General features: G+C 43.7%; 1 protein-coding gene and 1 long non-coding RNA gene across 4 annotated transcripts in view; one reads left to right on the forward strand and one right to left on the reverse strand.

Moving 5' to 3' along the window:
- Positions 1-18,136, reverse strand: part of SLC4A11 (solute carrier family 4 member 11) — a 250,855-nt gene that overhangs the window by 216,821 nt on the left and 15,898 nt on the right. The window lies entirely within an intron of this gene.
- Positions 14-8,418, forward strand: LOC142829710 (uncharacterized). The gene is made up of 4 exons (XR_012904453.1): positions 14-3,298; positions 3,895-3,973; positions 4,724-4,828; positions 5,828-8,418. It is a non-coding gene; the product is annotated as an uncharacterized LOC142829710 (long non-coding RNA).

Genomic DNA, 18,136 nt, shown 5'->3' on the forward strand with positions numbered 1-18,136 from the left:
CCAGTGTAGACGTAGCCTTAGTCTGTGCTGCTCTTCATCTGCCATGGATCCTTTTCTCCTGTTGGATGTGCAGGGAAATCCTAATGCTGTATTTGTGCCACTGCCATCCTAGTCCCTTACTTCCAATGGCCACAAATATGATTTGGCTACAAGAAGCAGCAGGGAGTAATATCATGTGAAAGCACATTACATGCAGTGTGAAGTGATAGTTAAGTGCCATTATAAAGCCAAAAAAAGTCATTTTAAGAAAAGCACAAAAAATATTCAGCAGCCCTCCAGGGATCTCCAACCTTTTTAAGCACACGGTTACTTTTTGAATTTAAGCGCAATCCAGGAGCTACCTCAATACCCTGGCCTCGCCTCCTTCATGCCCCTTCTCTAAGACCCGGCCCCTGCTCACTCCATCCTTCCTCCCTCCCCCATTCTCCCTCTCTTTCACCAGGCAGGGGCAGAGGGTTGGGGCACAGACTCTGGTCTTGGGCTAAGGGATTTGGAGTGTGAGAGGGGCTCTGAACTGAACCTGGGGCAGGGAGTTGGGGGGACAGAAGGGGATCAGGAGTGGGGCTGGCCCTGCAGCACCCCCTCCCCACCCCAAGCTTGCTGGAGTATTAACATCTACTTTTAAAAACCTTTTCTTCCCTTGCCTTATACATTTCAGTCCCCTTAACAAAAAATAGGGGTTGCACATGCACCTAAAGGAGAATAGTTCATTGTGCTTATAAGTATTTTAAAAAAATTGTTGCATATTCCCTCCCTTGAAGTAATAAGCTGTGACATCACAATTGTTTCCATGACAATCTGGCTTGATGTCACCAGGCTTGGGGGTGAGGTAAAGGGGGCTATTGTCCCAAGCCCAGTGATTCAAAGGGGCCCAGGCTGCTGTCATAGCAACAGTGGCGACTGGAGCCCTGCGCCCTTTAAAATTGCTGCCCGAGTACTGGGCCGCATGCGCCAAGCAGTGCGAAGAGTCAGGCTCTCGGCTCCGCCCATTCTGTCCTCAGCCCCGCCCTTTCCGGGAGCACGGTGCCATCTCCCACCCACACTGCCTAGGGGCCCCACGGTGGCTGTTGGCTCTCCCGGACGTCACTGGCAAGAATTAACATTTCAGGCAAGGAAGGAGCTGATAAAACTAACAGTGAAACAAAACACGGGCTGCGTACACAAAGCTGGCTTCAACACTGTTTTTTCTCTTGAGTTGTCTATAGCAAGTCATCTGGTCTCCTCACATTTCTGAAAGAAATACAGCAGAACATAACCACTGTGTGCCATCTCCATCAGACATCACCCAGCAACATCTGGAATACCCGAGGGGTGAGCCCGGCTAGGGATGTTAAATAGAGAACAGGCCCTTGGTGAACTCTGGCAGCAAGGCCCCAAGTTAAAATGGTTAACAGGTTAAGTGCTGCTGTTTAACTGGTTAACAGTTTCAACGTCCCTGGGCCCAACTTGAAGAGGGAGCAGAGAAAGGAGAAAAGGAACTCCCCTCTCCTTTGAGGAGTTAGTCTTGTCGGTCCAAGTTATCCATTGCCTCAAATGGACTGTCTAGCACAGTGGCTCCCAGACTATGGGGTATCCCCATACTGCATCCATAATCCAGCTGGTCCAGGGCAGTGGAAGAGCAAGCCACACTGATCCACTCCATGGGGCTCGGACCAGCTCCCTGCCCTGGGCACAGCACACTGGTGCATAGGGTTGTAATAGCATTCAAGTTTGGCTTGACCACCCTGACAGGAGCATCTGGATGAAACCTGAGAGTGGCTGTGATCCCTCATGCCAGGTTGCCACACACACACACACACACACACACACACACACACACACACACACGTGCATTTTCTGTGGGTTCAGTGAACCTAGGAACTCACATTAAAGCTGTCCTTGAAATATACCCATTGCGCAACTGGGGAAAATGGAGACCGCAAAGTTGAAAGAACTCAACTCATGTTCTGCTCTACCCACTAGTCAACACTCCTAAAGTTGGTACTTGGACCATCTGACAGTATCCTGACAGGTCTGCATGCCCACAAAGCTTTAAAGACCATAATGGCTCAACTGAAAGAGACCTGGAAAGCGACTACTGAGTAGCGTTTACTCATATGGCAGACTAGAGAAATAATCCCAGCCTTTCCGATGAAATGGATTTCAAGGGGAAGTCTCTTTACAGTGTGCAGCAGGTCAAATGAGCATAACCTGAAATAATCCCAGATAGCAATGAAGTGTCAAACAGCAAATCTCTAAAAATAAAAGACACTGATGTAATGCTGATAAAGAGAATAGATGTAAAGAAGTAACCCAGCCAACGTTAGGCTTCCATTTACAGATTTCAGTCTGTCAACACCACATTTATCCTTCAAGAAGAAGAGTAAGTGAAACAGGAATACAGTGTTTTGGAATCACATCCGTTTTTAAAAATAAATCAACCGTTCAAAGACACTCTGTTTTGCAGATATGCACTGCTCATTGTCCTAATTACAAAGTTGGCGGAATACTGCTCTTTGAAAAATAAAACATGACTGCTGTCATGCTGTTCCAACAGGGCGGTGTGTCAGAGGAAATTCTCAGGCAGACAATGTTCTTTCAGGGTCTTTGGGAGGATCACGTGACCCATGACCCTTGAAGTATTTGTTGTTATGAGTGTATTTTTAATAGACAGTCACTGTTAGTCTTTACTACTGTGCTAAGCTTAAGAGTAATGTGCTATTTAAAACACAGATGATGCAACCAAGCTAAAATTCTGCAATGACTGAAACCCGGGGAGATCTGACTTTGTCAAACAAGTTCTTGGCAAATTAAGTCGGACTCTATATCTGCAAAATAGTGTTGCCCCTTTTGAACCTGAATGGCTAATCACAGTTTGGGGCCCCGTGGGTGCTAGATTTGAAGCAGAGATGGTTGGTAGTCAGCAATGTTCCCGCTATTTTTTCCATCTGTGTGTGGAATACATTTTGTTATATTCACCAAGGCATGTGAAGATGTGTACCACCAATCCAAACACATGCTGCCAGTGGGCAGTCTACTAATCAGCAGGGCAGCATTTCAATCTCTCTTGGGCGGCTGCTCAAGCGCTCAGGTTACAGGGAACACTGGCTAGAGCAGGAAACAGCTTCACGTGCTCACAGTACAAAGAGTAAATTGACGCAATAGTCTCTCCCCAGGTTTCTTCCAGGTTCCGCCACAGTGTTTTCAGTGGCTCCTTTAGGCTGCTTCTCTCAGATGTTTGGTTTGGTCCATACTCCATTTGTTTGCATTCTGCCTGCCTGCTCACCCAGCCTGCCAGCCACTCAGCAAGAGTTCCTGGGTGAGTTTATTCTCTCCTTTGGCATTAGGTTGGGCTTATATTTACGGTTATATTAACTGAAGGGTCACTTCATGCCTATCGATCTTAATTCTTTCACAAGGCTTCACCCAGTCCATAACCAAATTTTCTCCAGAAAAGAAGCTTAAAATATTCACCCTCCCCCCACAAGCTACTGATTTTGAAACACTGTTCAAGTTGCCCAACATTTCCTATTACATAAACCCATTTTCAGTTGTTTATAAATTTTTTTTTATCAAACTTTAACCATGCAAGCTGAAGTGTCATGTGCCAGGTGTCTGTCTCAGGCTGAATTGTTTTGGGATATTTCAGCCACAACACTGCAGCCATTTCTGAGAATGAGGGGGCGGACAATTATTTTTTGTCCATGTTAAAAAAAGTCTCTGAAACACTCTAGTGCCCCATGATTTGGAGCAGGGATTTGAGCTTTGCAGGAGCAGCCTTTGTGTCAGGGATTTCCCTTTTGCCATCCCCGTGAGACCTGTCCAAATTATAAGCCCTTGGGAAGTGTGTGTGTGTCACAATTTTCACATGTGCTGTGGAAAACGCTTCAATTTTAACAGATAAAATTTCCACAGATTTCATCTTCGTTGAGTCTGCAGGGAGAGGAGAAAGAAGGGAGGAGCTCAGAACATGTGAGGAGCTTGAAGGAGAAAAGTGAGATCAGAGGAAAAGAAATTGGAGGAGGAAACAATAACTATCTAGGCTAGGAAACTGGGAGAAGGACATGGACATAAAGACAGTTTGAAGGGGACAGGGAGAATGAAGTGAAACTTGCTAGTCATGGGCAGAAGTGTCTGTGAGAACGAGAGTACACTCTCCTCCAAAGCCTAAAAGAGAAGCCCAAATTCCCTAATCTCCCCATTCCTCTACTGTCAGAAATGTGTGAAACCAACTAATGTGGACCAGAACTAGAAGGGGGATAAGACATGTTGAAAAGTAACAACCTACTACTGCTATCAGTTACTATAGTAGCTCAAATGGCAGAGGCCTGTGCAATAGGTATAAAGGTTCCAACCCTGATAAGGAGCCATGTGATCATCCATAGGATACCACATGACAGAAACTGCTTTTGCAGCTTGTTTTTTAAAACCTAGGAAGTGGCACACAAAGACAGTGAAGCAATGAGCAGATTGAGAGGAGCTTGTGATAATGTTAGTACAGAGTCACAGGCATCTTCTCTCTTGAGTGCTTGACTTTACAAACAGGAACATGAATAAAGTTACATTTTTGTATATAATTAAGTAGAAGACCTAAGGCATGCAAAGGACTAAAATTGTTGTCTGCAACAGCAGCCTTTGAGCCCCGCTTAACTAGATTTAAAAGCATGCCAATATTTTTTTAATGGAGTTTCCCTTGAGTGTCATGGTATGAGTTAGTAAACATGTCATTTTCTTATTCTTTCAGAGAAATTTGTCCAACAAAACCCAGATTAACGTCAGTCTCTGTGGCATCCCACCAAACATCTGTCCCCTACATGGATACATGGCTGCTGTCCATTACACTTGGGAGGTACTCTCTATGAACATCTGCAAAAGCTACTTTGGTTCCTTCAAATCCCTCCTCGAAACTCTCCCTTTGCTGTGATGACCACAAAAAACAGCTACTCTGCTGCGTGTGTAGAGACTATAGGCTATCATGAAGACGAATGTCTCGTCAGCTTGTATCCCCCCGATCAATCTGCCTGTTGTCACTTATTTTATTTTTCAATCATAAGCTTTTTGGGGTAGGGACTGTCTTTTTGGTCTGTGTTTTACAGCACCTAACACAATGGGGTCACATTCCATGACTGGGGTGTCTAGGCACTGCAGAAATAGATAATTAATACTACTACTGAGTGTGTAATTTAAGCACCTCTGCAGCAACCCAGGCCTATCTGTGGTTTGTCAGAGATGCTGTGTAGTCAAATATGTTTTCCAATCATTTCCAGCTTAGGAAATGTTCATTCCCTGTCAACATTGGGACAAACATAGCAACTCTTGACAGCCCTAGTTCCTTTGTTTTTCCATAACAGTTCAAATATTTTGCTACTACAAATTCCCTAGTCTGGCACCCTGGGGACCTGACGGGCGCCAAACCAGAGAATTTGCTGGACCACGGGAGGTCAATATTGTCCAGCAGCATTCCCAACACTGCCTCTGCTTCCTAGGCTGTTAGAGGACATTTAGGGGTAAATTAGAGCTAAATCACAGCACAGAGAATGGAGAGCCAGGCCTTGTGGCTGTAAGCAACATTTATGGGATTGTGGGAAACTTGGCCACACCCATGAGAAGTGCACATGTAGCTAACTAAAATCATACTGACTACGGATGTTGTTGGACAAGAGTGCGCCATACTAGAGAGGTTCAACCCGTAGTACAATTTAAATCTATCGAGCACATGTTTATTATATATGAGATAGCATGTGGCCATAACACTAAACAACAATAAATGGAGGATAAATTAATTGGCTACAGTTTGTATACAACACGTGGAGGGAATCAAAGTTGATCAAATGTTCTATTCCCCTAGACTTCATGTGACCATTGAGGACTTCATAGTGAATAAGAGCAAAGCAAGACTGAAATAAATAGTGGAAACTGGTAGATACTCTACCCACCTGACGGAGCAGGAGAATCAAGAAAAAAAGACCACCACCGAAGGATGCAACCATTGAAGGGTGTGGGAACATACTTTTTTAAGCAAGTCAAAATACAATATCCCCACAGAGGCTCTGAGCACCCACCAATTGTTAAAAATTACTAACTCCCCCGCCAAGGCAAAACACAGTTGTTTCAACTCTTCTACCAAACAGTTGCATATAGTCACATACCCAACACATCAGCACCTTGCTCTGCACCCGTTCACCTGCTGCCTCCTCAAGGCCAAGCAATGCAAACTGGTCCCACCTGGAGAAGTACAATGCATTTCGAGCAGTACACAGGTCTCCAGGATGGAAGAAAAGCTTCCTGCGATTGTTTGTGATTGAACAGTGCTGTAAGTTATTTCAGGCATCCAAGCAATTTGCACGATAGAACTGACACAAGGTCAGCCATTCAGAATTGCCATCCCTGTATCACCGCCTATAAAGCCTCCAGAATTCATGGCATTCGCATCTGAGAAGTCAAGTCACATCTCTGTCCTTCTGTTCTTCACTCCCTCTTCAAGCACCGATGACTCCCAACGGCTTTATAAAAACTTCCACTCAATCCTATTAATACAGATGTGCTTCTTGGCTTCAGAAATTTCACAGTGTTTGACTGTAGCTCATGGATACAGCTTCCCTTTAACGTTACTGTATATGAAATAAGTGAAAAAAAGGCCTCTGCCAAAAGAAATTATAGAACTAAAATCCTCCAAGGTTTGCCCTAAATCTCCATGCTGAGATTTGCGTTAAAACATTTACATAAGCCCATGTGTGTAGAGAACTTGCCAGCTACCTCATGTTGTATTAGAAGAAACTACGAAGAGTAAGTTTTCCACCTCCTGTTAAGTTATTCAGTAATACACACACCCCAGCTGCATTTCACCCAAGTAATTTTTAAATGATACAAGGGGAATAAGGAGTTTATATCAACAGCGGATCAGAGGCTGAAGAGAAGAACACAATTCTTGTTTTATAATAGATCACTCAAAATCACATTTAAGAAGGGGGTAGGCATACCAGGAGTTCTAAGGTCTAGCAGCATTAAGGACATATGAAAATGCGGCTGCTTTTTTAAACACATAAAATTGACTAGAATGGGATGAGCAAGCAGTGAGAGATTTCAAAAATTTCACATCCCAAATCACGAGGAGCCAAAAAAAAAAAAAAAAAAAAGAAGATACAATTTTCATGAATTGATAAACCGCCAACATTCAGTTGAGGTCAATGTATGCCCTTTGAGTAGACTCTGTATGCAGGTGTGGGGGTATTTCACTGGGGTGACCCGATGTCCCCATTTTATAAGGGCAAAGCCCTGAATATCAGAGCTTTGTCTTATATAGGCACCTATTGCCTCTCAGCCCTGTCCCAGTTTTTGTCATGTGCTACCTAGTCCCCATTAGCAGGATGTCTGACCCACTTCACCAGGCCCTGGGCAAGGTGCAGGGCTGCGACCCCTGGAAGGGGCGGGGCCTCAGGCAGAAGGAGTGAAGCTGGGGGGGGCCCATCAGCACCACCCAAGGTTCTGATGATGATTTAAAGGGCCCAGAGCACCAGCCATTGCTGTTGTTACTGTAGCAGGAGCTCAGGGCCCTTTTAACATCACTGGCCTCCAGGGCAGCTGCCCCCTTTGCCTCCCCAGTGGCGGGCCTCTCCGTTACGTTCGTGCACGATAAGTAATACAAATTTCAAAAATTTGAACCAGGAGACCCAAATTTATCATTTTGAAAGAGTCGAAACATCATAACTTGACCATTTTGAAACTTTCTGAAAAAGTTTTGAGTCGAGCAATTTAACGCTCCCCCCCGCAAGCTCTTCCTGTAAAGTTTTGGATTTTACATTTCTTTCCGCAGGAATGTTTTTGGCCAAAAATCCCAACCAACTCTTCTGGTGTCACCCGCAGCATTCCAGCTCAAGTTTTAAAGAGACATTCATAAAATTGGACATAGATTCCCTAATACATTTCAAGTCAAGAACAAATTTGTTATCCCCAAGTATCTGCACTTCACCAAACTTATGCAACCAGCTCAAACATTAAATGAGCACATTATGAAATACACACAAAGCAATTTAAATCATATGATTACATAGATGAAAGGAGAACTGTTTGTTATTATCATTCCCATGTGCTCACATCAGGAAATAAAGTCATCAGAGAAGATAAAGAAGAACAGCTGAAGTTATCCATATACCTGAAATAATTCAGGAAGTTATTCTAGGAAACAGCCAGACTCTTTCACCTCATTGCATAGAATATCCTTTAATCCAACATCAATAAAACATTTCGATTCCATAAGCAATTGTGCTACAGAGATGCTTAATGCAAAGTCACTTTTCCTTCTGACTGTGATTAAGCTGAAAACACGGATGCCTAGACATAGATTTTGTGTTCTATGAAGTGGAGCCTCTTGTTTTCCACTTCTTACAATGCATGCTCATTCCCTGAGAGCTACACACTAAATGCGAAGGGAGCATCCTTACCCTGGATTTGTAGCAATAGTTTACACCCTTTGATGGCTGATTTTTCTTTACTGTACACAATTTACATGGAAAAAGTGTTTCCCAAAGGAGACATTGACATGCTTCTGTTTCAGCAGAGGAAGGAAGCTGCAAGCCTGCTTGTAGTACAGTAGGAGAAGGGTGTGACTGTCTTTTACAATCGCTGCTCCAGAGACAGTTGAGGGAGAAACACAAACTCAGACATGTTTATATGATTAAAGGACACGCACTCAGTCATTTCTGTCAGCTGAGCTCATGGCATACACCATGGGCTTCTTGTACCCTTCCAGCCCCTCTTGCTTCACTCTCCCCTAGAAGCAAGCTCCTTTGTGTGCTTCCCTCTTCCCCTTAGTAGAGGCTCTGAATGTCCCCTACTTTCCCCCCTCCTTTCCTGCCAACAGTAGCCAATGCCAGGTGCCCCAGAGGGAATGAACAGAACAGGGAATTATCAAGTGATCCCTCTCCGAGCTTCTGACAAGCAGAGGCTAGGGATACCATCCCTGTCTGTCCTGGCTAATAGCCATTGATAGACCTAACCCCCATACATTTATCTAGTTCTTTTTTGATCCCTGTTATAGTCTTGGCCTTCACAACATCCTGTGGCAAGTAGTTCCACAGGTTGGCTATGTGTTGTGTGGAAGAGTACTTCCTTTTGTTCATTTTAAACCTGCTACCTATTAATTTCATTTAGTGTCCCATGGTTTTTGTTTTATGAGAAGAAGTGAACAACTCTTTGTTCATTTTCTGCACACCGGTGATAATTTTATAGACCATCATATCCCCTCTTAGTTGTCTCTTCTCCAAGCTGAGAAGCACCAGTCTGATTAATCTCTTCACATTTGGCAGCTGTTCCATACCCCTCATCATTTTTGTTGCCCTTTTCTGAACTTTTTCCAATGCCAATATTTCTATTTTGAGGTGAGGCGACCACCGGGTACTCAGAAGTTAAGATTTGGGTGCATCATAGATTTATACAGAGGCAATAAGATATTCTCCACCTTATTCGCTATCCCTATCTTAATGATTCCTAACATTCCGTTTGCTGCCTTTTTTTTTTTTTTTTTTTTGGACTGTCACTGCACATTGAGTGGGATGTTTTCAGAGAACTGCCCACAATGACTAAGATCTCTCTCTTGAGTGGCAACTGCTGATTAATCCCCACCACTGTATACATACAGGGGGGATTATGTTTTCCAATGTGCATTACTTTGCATTTGTCAGCTTTAAAATTCATTTGCCATTTCGTTGCCCGGTAATCTAGTGTTGTGGGATCCTTCTGAAGCTCTTCAATCTGCTCTTCAGGGTGATAGTTTTGTATCATCTGCACATTTTGCCACCTCCCTGTTTACCCCTTTCTCCAGATCATTTATGAATAAACTGAATAGGATTGGTACCAATACGGACTCTTGGGGGAGCCCACTAGTTACCTCAATCTATTCTGAAAACTGACGTTTTATTCCTTCCCTTTGTTTCCTTATTTTAACCAGTTACCAATCCATGGGAGGACCTTCCCTCTTATCCCATGACAACTTACTTTACTTAAGAGCCTTTGATGGGGGACCTTGTCAAAGGCTTTCTGGAAATCTAAGTACACTATATCCACTGGATCCCCCTTGTTCACATGCTTGTTCACCCCCCTCAAAGAATTCTAGCAGATGGAAATTCATGCCTAACCATTCACAAAAATCACATTGACTCCTCCCTAACAAATCACGTTAATCTACCTCTGATAATTCCGTGCTTTGCTATAGTTTCAACCAGTTTGCCTGACACTGACATTAGACATACCGGCCTGTAATTGCTGGGCTCACCCCTGGAGCATGTTTAGAAATGGCTGAAGCTGCTAGGTCTGCTAACCAGACACCAGGGGTTCTGTGTGTGTGTCTCATTTCTCCCTACACCAAAATCAATAGGGATCGACATCGATTCCTACAGGAGTGACTGGATATGAAGTATGTAGGAAGGACACTGGCAACATGCCCTTCTCCCCGCCCCCATGACTCTTCCCCACACCACTGGGAGAGGGCTGAGACAACCCCCTTCCCTCTGCCCCAGCCTTCTCCCGCTCCTTCCCACCTCTTCCCCGAGTGACACAGCCCAGGGGACTATCTGAGGGGTTTGGTGCTGGCAGAAGGGGTCTGGTCCCTCATTCTCACTGGCAGCAGCAAGTGGAGCAACATGGCTCTGCTCCTCTAGCTGCTAACCACATTGCTCCGATTCCCATCGGTGAGTGTGGGGGCAGCCTCAACCCTCCCCCAAGTGATGCGGCCAGCAGCTGGAAGAGAGGAATCATGAAGGTTCCACTTGCCTCCCCCATCATGGCCAGTGAGTGCGGTGGGGGGACCAACCAATATTCCCTCTAATCTTTTCCATCCATGGGTGGAATAATTTTCTTCATGTGCGCCAAGGCATGTGTGGACGTGCACCACCAGTAGAAACAAAACCTAGCTGTGGGCGCTCTACTAATCAGTCGGGCGGCATTTGAATCCCTCCTGAGTGACCACACAAGCACCCAGCTTACAGGGAACACTCGGCTCGACTCTTGCTGCAGGTGCCAGGCCCCTCACTAGTGCCATGGGCTGCCCAGAGTCTCTGGACCGTTGTCCTTCCCACAGTGTTTGGGGTGCACATAGCCCCTCATACTCTCCTTATGTGTCACCAGTGGATTCATCAATTCTAAGGCCAGAAGGGTCCACGCTGATCTTGCAGCCCGGCCTCCTGTACAACAGTCAGGAGTTAATGCTGGTCTGCACTGAAGCATAAAAATCAAGATTAGGTGGTTTTTAAAAGTCACCAGTGATGGCGATTCCATCACAACCAAGCATTTGTTAATAGCTACCATGCAATGTTCCCTCTATTTTTTTCATCCATGTGCAGAATAAATTTTGTTATGTGCACTAATGCATGTGCACCACCAGTAGAAACACAAGTTACCGGCTGTGGGTGCTCTGCTAAATAGCAGCAGGGCAGTTAAATCTCATGTGGATGACTGCCTTAGTGCTCAATACCCATGGTAAATAATCCTGACTGATAATGATTTGCTTTGTTTCAATTTCCAGATATTGGAGCTTGTGATACTTTGCCTGCTAGACAGAAAAGATCATTATCAAGTATCTGTTCCCCACATAGAGACTAACCTACTGTAATCATTTCAGTCTAAACCTTCTCTTTGATACACTAAATAGGTTGAGCTTCTTAAGTGTATCACCACTCAACAGATTTTCTAATCCATTAATCATTTTTGGAGCTCCTCTTTGAACCCACTCCAATTTACCAACTTCATTCCAGAATTGTGGACACAGCATTCCAGTACCAAAATCATAGGCAACACAATCTCCCTATTCCTACTCAGTATTCCTTCACTTATATGTACAAGGGTTACAGTAGACCCTTTGGCCACAGTGTTTCAAGCTTATGTAGAGCTGATTATCCACCATGACTCCTAAATCTTTTTGAGAGGAGTCTACCCTAAGTAGAGCCCTCCCGTGTGGAAGAATGGTCTACTTCTTTGCTCCTAGGCGTCTATGTTTACAACTGAGTTGGTTTAAATTGCATATTGTCGGCTTGCGCTCAGCTTACCGAACAGCCCAGATTCCAATGAAACAATAACCTGTCCATCTCATTATTTACCACTCCCCCAATCTTTGTCATCTGCAACACTGTACCAATGATGATTTACGTTCTCTTCCACATCCCTAATAAAATATGTAGTAGTGGAGGGCCAAGACTTAATCCTGTCTAGAACATTGCAGAAATTGGGCTTGATTAAATGCAGTGTTCAAAAAGCAGCAAGCTATGTCCCACTCCACAAATTCTGTCAAGGGGAAGGTAAGATCTCACTTTCCTTGGCCAAATATTAAATTTGCTGATTTGGGGTCAAAGTGGGATTGTTATAATTCATAGAATCATAGAATAATAGGACTGGAAGGGACCTCGAGAGGTCATTGAGTCCAGCCCCCCGCCCTCAAGGCAGGACCAAGCTCCGTCTACACCATCCCTGACAGATGTCTATCTAACCTGTTCTTAAATATCTCCAGAGAGGGAGATTCCACCACCTCCCTTGGCAATTTATTCCAATATTTGACCACCCTGACAGTTAGGAATTTTTTCCTAATGTCCAGTCTAAACCTCCCCTGCTGCACTTTAAGCCCATTACTCCTTGTCCTGTCCTCAGAAACCAAGAGGAACAAATTTTCTCCTTCCTCCTTGTGACACCCTTTTAGATATTTGAAAACCGCTATCATGTCCCCCCTTAATCTTCTTTTTTCCAAACTAAACAAGCCCAGTTCATGAAGCCTGGCTTCATAGGTCATGTTCTCTAAACCTTTAATCATTCTTGTCGCTCTTCTCTGTACCCTTTCCAATTTCTCCACATCTTTCTTGAAATGTGGCGCCCAGAACTGGACACAGTACTCCAGCTGAGGCCTAACTAGTGCAGAGTAGAGCGGCAGAATTACTTCATGAGTTTTGCTTACAACACACCTGTTGATACAACCTAGAATCATATTTGCTTTTTTTGCAACAGCATCACACTGTTGACTCATATTCAACTTGTGGTCCACTATGACCCCTAGATCCCTTGCCTCACATCACATTTCCCTGGATTTTGAGGGCATACTGCCATAGCATGGCGAGTGCAATATTCTCAGACAAGCTTGATTAAAAGGGAACTTCAGAATCATAAATTACATACATAGTCATCAAATGTGACCTGCTGGAGTTTGAGAAATGGGGAGGAATGAGGATTCAGATGCTTGTCACCCAGTCTCACTATTGCTCATAGGACTTAAACGGGGTGAGAGTTCATCTGGGACAGTATCTGAGTCATGCAGTAAAATACTACACTCATCTTTTTATTTAGTGAGTCAGAAATGTCAGACTCTTTCCTTCTACCACCATCACAAAGTCATACAAGTTAGAGATGGGAAAGGCTTACGGAACAAAACTCCATCAATCCCATTTCCCCTCCATCCCCAATTGCTGGAATGGTCCGTATGGGATATTCTCTATTTCTGTGTGTATCCCAGGGGACAGACTGTCAAAAGAACTCTCATGGTTGTGGGTGCCTATTTCCCATTCATGCCTTTGAACGTTTATTTTTGGAGGTCTTAATTCATGGGATCCTAGTCCGCAGCCAGAATTTCCCCTCTCGCCACCTTCTTTTTGAGCTACAGGACAGGGTTAGTTCTTTAATCTTTCCTGATAATTAATCCTCTGAGTGAACCAGATCATTGACACATCTCTTTTCTGACCTTTCTCTAATCATTTTCGTGAGTTAGGGTCCAGAATTGAACCTGGATGGTTAAAATTACACTGTCATCATCACCCCATTGTCCGCAATAGCATTACACGGGTCCTGCTTCAGACAGGAGCTAGACAATGATATGGGTGCGATAGCATCAGTGTCATACAGACTCCTATTTTCAAACATGGATGCCTAATATCAGGGTCCTAAATCAGGTATTTAGACGCCACTATTTGAAAATGGAGCCAATGGACCAGAAATAATTATTCCTCTCTCTCCCCATCATGCCTTTCATATGGAGCCCAGAATTATATTGGCCTTTCCTTCAGATAGCTCATATTACTCACTCATCTCTTATTGCACGAGCTCTCAGGATTATGGCTGCTCATATTTCATCCTCTCACTGACCATACGTCTTCTGGATTATTTTTACTGTATGTATTACTTTGCAGTTTGTTCCAAATGTTATGTTCAGCCCATATTTCTAATCTCTCTAGGGAGTGTTATTTGTCTAGCCTGGAACAAGTAAATGTAAATCATCTTATTCTCTACACATCCCATTAGTGTTCCAGTTTGGTCCCTCTTCTAGATTTCTAACACAAGGCATTAAAGATCATTCTAACTCAGCAACCATGTACGTATAGCATCATCTGACTCCGAGCTCTCCTTCCTCATGTTTATTTAGCATAGTCATAGCTCAATCATAGAACACCTGAACTGGAAGGGACCTTGAGAGGTCAAGTCCAGCCCCCTGCCTTCATGGCAGGAGCAAACATCATCTAGATCAACGGTTCCCAACCTGTTCCAGATGAGGACCCATTTTGACAATTCAGGAAGACTTGGTGACTCAAGGCAATTCAAGAGCAGGAACGGGGGCAGAGCCACCGGGGGAGACATTTGACGACCCTTTTGAAATGTAAATGGTGACCCTGATAGATATCTATCTTGCTTGCTCTTAAATATCTCCAGTGATGGAGATTCCACAACCTCCCTAGGCAACTTATTCCAGTGTTTAACCACCCTGACAGGCAGGAAGTTTTTCCTAATGTCCAACCAAAACTTCCCTTGCTGCAATTTAAGCCCATTGCTTCTCGTTCTATCCTCAGAGGCCAAGGAAAATAATTTCTCTCCCTCCTCCTTGTAACACCCTTATAGGTACTTGAATAATATAACAGACTTTCATTCACTCCTAGCACTGCTGAGCCACACAGCTATAAGACCGAGTGATTCTGGTCTTTTCCCTGCATCAGCAACATAATTTTAAATCTTCAGAGGGGTAGCCAAGGTCTGTAACAGGAAAAACTTAAACAACAAGTTGTCTAGAATCATAGAATACTAGGACTGGAAAGGACCTTGAGAGGTCATCGAGTCCAGTCCCCTGCCCTCATGGCAGGACCAAATACTGTCCAGACCATCCCTGATAGACATTTATCTAACCTACTCTTCAATATCTCCAGAGATAGAGATTCCACAACCTCCCTGGGCAATTTATTCCAGTGTTTAACCACCCTGACAGGAAGTTTTTCCTAATGTCCAACCTAAACCTCCCTTGCTGCAGTTTAAGCCCATTGCTTCTTTTTCTAGCCTCAGAGGCCAAGATGAACAAGTTTTCTCCCTCTTCCTTATGACACCCTTTTAGCACCTTAATACTAACAAAATATGTAGATGATATCATGAGCCTTCGTGGGCACAACCCACTTCTTCAACCAAGCTCAGATCTAATTTTTGCCCCTGGTTATTTCTGTGATATCCTATGGAGGATAAGATGACCATGCAGACTTAATTGAATGCAATGGGATTGCAAAGTTCTCTTAGAATATTTGGCCTTTACAATCTATTGATGAGGGGGATTATACACTGTGGGGCGGGGGTGGGGAGACCCCGATCCATAGCTTTTATTTTCATAGTTTTACAGATTCGTTGTCATATTTGAGGTTTTCCTTAAAGCTCTAGTTCCTGGAGTTTTACTACGCAAGAGTCTCAACTTAAACATTAAAAACAATTCACTAGCCCATGTTGTCCTGGAGAAAAAGCTTAAATAAACTGCCAGGAGTTATCAAAGCTGGTTGAACAGTGTGAGTCAAGCAGATCACCAGACAGAGTCACAGGAAGAACTGGCTTGGTAAGAGAACATAAGCTGGTTCAGTTCTGTTTCGGTAAGCGAAGAGGAAAACCTCACTATCTATGCTTGCAAGGATGCATAGGATTAGAGAAGACCAAATACAAGTGCAGGCTGTTTGTTGTTTTCCAATCACCAACTTAAATTGCTACGTTTTCAGCAGGCTCTTGGTCCTGATGTCACTGATCACAGAGACCTGAAATCCAATGAAACTTGCAGGATAATCCAGGGATTGGTACTGATTAGTGTATTTGGGTCCCTGTCTGGGTGGGACTGCATAAGTCTTCCACTCTGGACCTTACCTAAGGAGGGGTGCTGTCAGAGTAGGAATGTGAATGGTTAACCAGCAAGACTCAGCTTTAGAGAGTGAGGCTTACGAGTTTGGGATAACCAGTGCGGGCTGTCTCAGACAGCATCCTATCACTATCTCAGACAGCAGGAAGCAGACAGAGGTGCAACTAGCCCTGAAAATGTTACACCCTAAAAATATTCAGAAACTATACAGGAGAGGTAACATCATAGATGAGAAGTGCCAAAGAGGTACAATCACGTCAGAAAGAGCGGATGGTTCATTGGGTTCATTTCACTGCACCAGGAAAAATATATTTTAAGTGATTATTTCTTTCTGAAAAAAGCCACTATTTTAGAGAGCAAGTTTGATCAAACACTCCTCCTGAACTGTATGAGCTAGGACCACCAAATTCAGTATGCAGCCTCCTCTTATCATAACTTAAAGCAAGGTCAGGGTTTGATTGTGCCAGGAAAATGGGATTGCTTTTCATAAAACCAAAGAAAAGAGGGCAGAATGACCAAAGCAAGTACCGATCTAGCAGATCACATTTGGTGGTCCTAGCTTTTGCCGTTTAGGAGGAGTTCTTGATCAGACAATGTCTCTAAAATATGTAGTATATTAAATAAACTCAGTGCATACATGAAATAGACAGGAGAGAGAAATGCTCAAAAAGTTTTGTAATCACCACATTTTCAAAAAAATAAAGTCAGTCACGTTCCCTGGGGAGCGAGGATTTTAAATAAATAATGATTGTGCTCAGATGTGTCATCAGTCCTCCAACACAAAGTGCTATCCCATGAACATCTGGAAAAAATTGCTCTCACAATTACAGCATATATTTCAGCTCTTGGCATTTCAGAGCTCCTTCCATTTCTGCTGCAGCTTGCAAGGGTTGATCTTTCATTAAAAAAATCTTTTCCAGTTGCCACCCACAATGCAAACAAGTGTATTGCTGTCATGCTAACTTATCTTGATAGAAAAGGATCTCCTGTCCCATAGCAGCAGCATTAACTAACCCCATTCACTATTTTATCACTTTATGTTGAAAGCAACATTCCCAGTTTAGATAGGAAAAACTTTTTGGCACTGAGATTTCCACCTATTACTAATTTAGGCTGAAGTCCTCTGATGTTAACAATATAGGGATCCTTAGATTGCCACCACTGTTTTTAGCACCACATCATCAAATCTTGCTCTGAATAGGTCTATCAGGCACACTGCTTGAAATGTACCTTTGGAACTGAACTGGTGTTAGCAAGAGAACTTATTGAATGTTTTCTTTTTTACCCTTAGCCAGATCTGTGTCTAATCTCTGCCCTGTACAAGTTTATACTGATGATGTCTTGCCATGCATAAATAAAGTGCTTAGGAGAGAGGACCCAATCTCATCTGGCATCTCTAGATCAGTGATGGGCAACCTAGGCTAGTGAGTGGGCCGCATGAGTAGCCCGACCTCTCAGTGGGTCACACGATTATTGTAACAAAGGGATAGGGTAGTTTTGCTCACTGTGCTTGTGTACCTAGAGTTTTCAGGGTGTGTCGATTGAACTGTAGCAGTGCTTTGATTGGATGCAGAGGGAGCGCATGGCTCTCACTGTCAATGTTGCGTGCCATCGGCACCCACGTCACCTGACGTGGCCTTGCTTTACGTGGGTGTCACTTTTCCAATAGCAATAGAGGGAAAAATTACTCTGGATAAAACAAGTTCAGAGGACTCGTGGACAAAACGAGCAGAATTTGGCAAACTTGCACGTAGGCAATGGTAAATAAAATGTCTCATGGGCCACATCTAGAACCGCAATAGACCACATGTGGTCCTTGGGCCGTAGGTTGTCCATCACATCATAAACGATCAATACCATCACCATGACAGAAAAGAAATCCAAGCCTCTAAGGGGAGATGAGTGGGAGTCTTGTATGAGGATATGTCCAGAGCAGCAGAATGACACATATAAATGGTATCTCCAAAGAAGGGGAAGTTACTTACAGGGGTACCACTTTTACAGTGTGAAAAAAATTACAAAAAGTTGACTCACAATTGG

Source organism: Pelodiscus sinensis, chromosome 5 (assembly GCF_049634645.1).
Source record: "Pelodiscus sinensis isolate JC-2024 chromosome 5, ASM4963464v1, whole genome shotgun sequence".
In the NCBI taxonomy this organism is placed as follows: Eukaryota; Metazoa; Chordata; order Testudines; family Trionychidae; genus Pelodiscus; species Pelodiscus sinensis.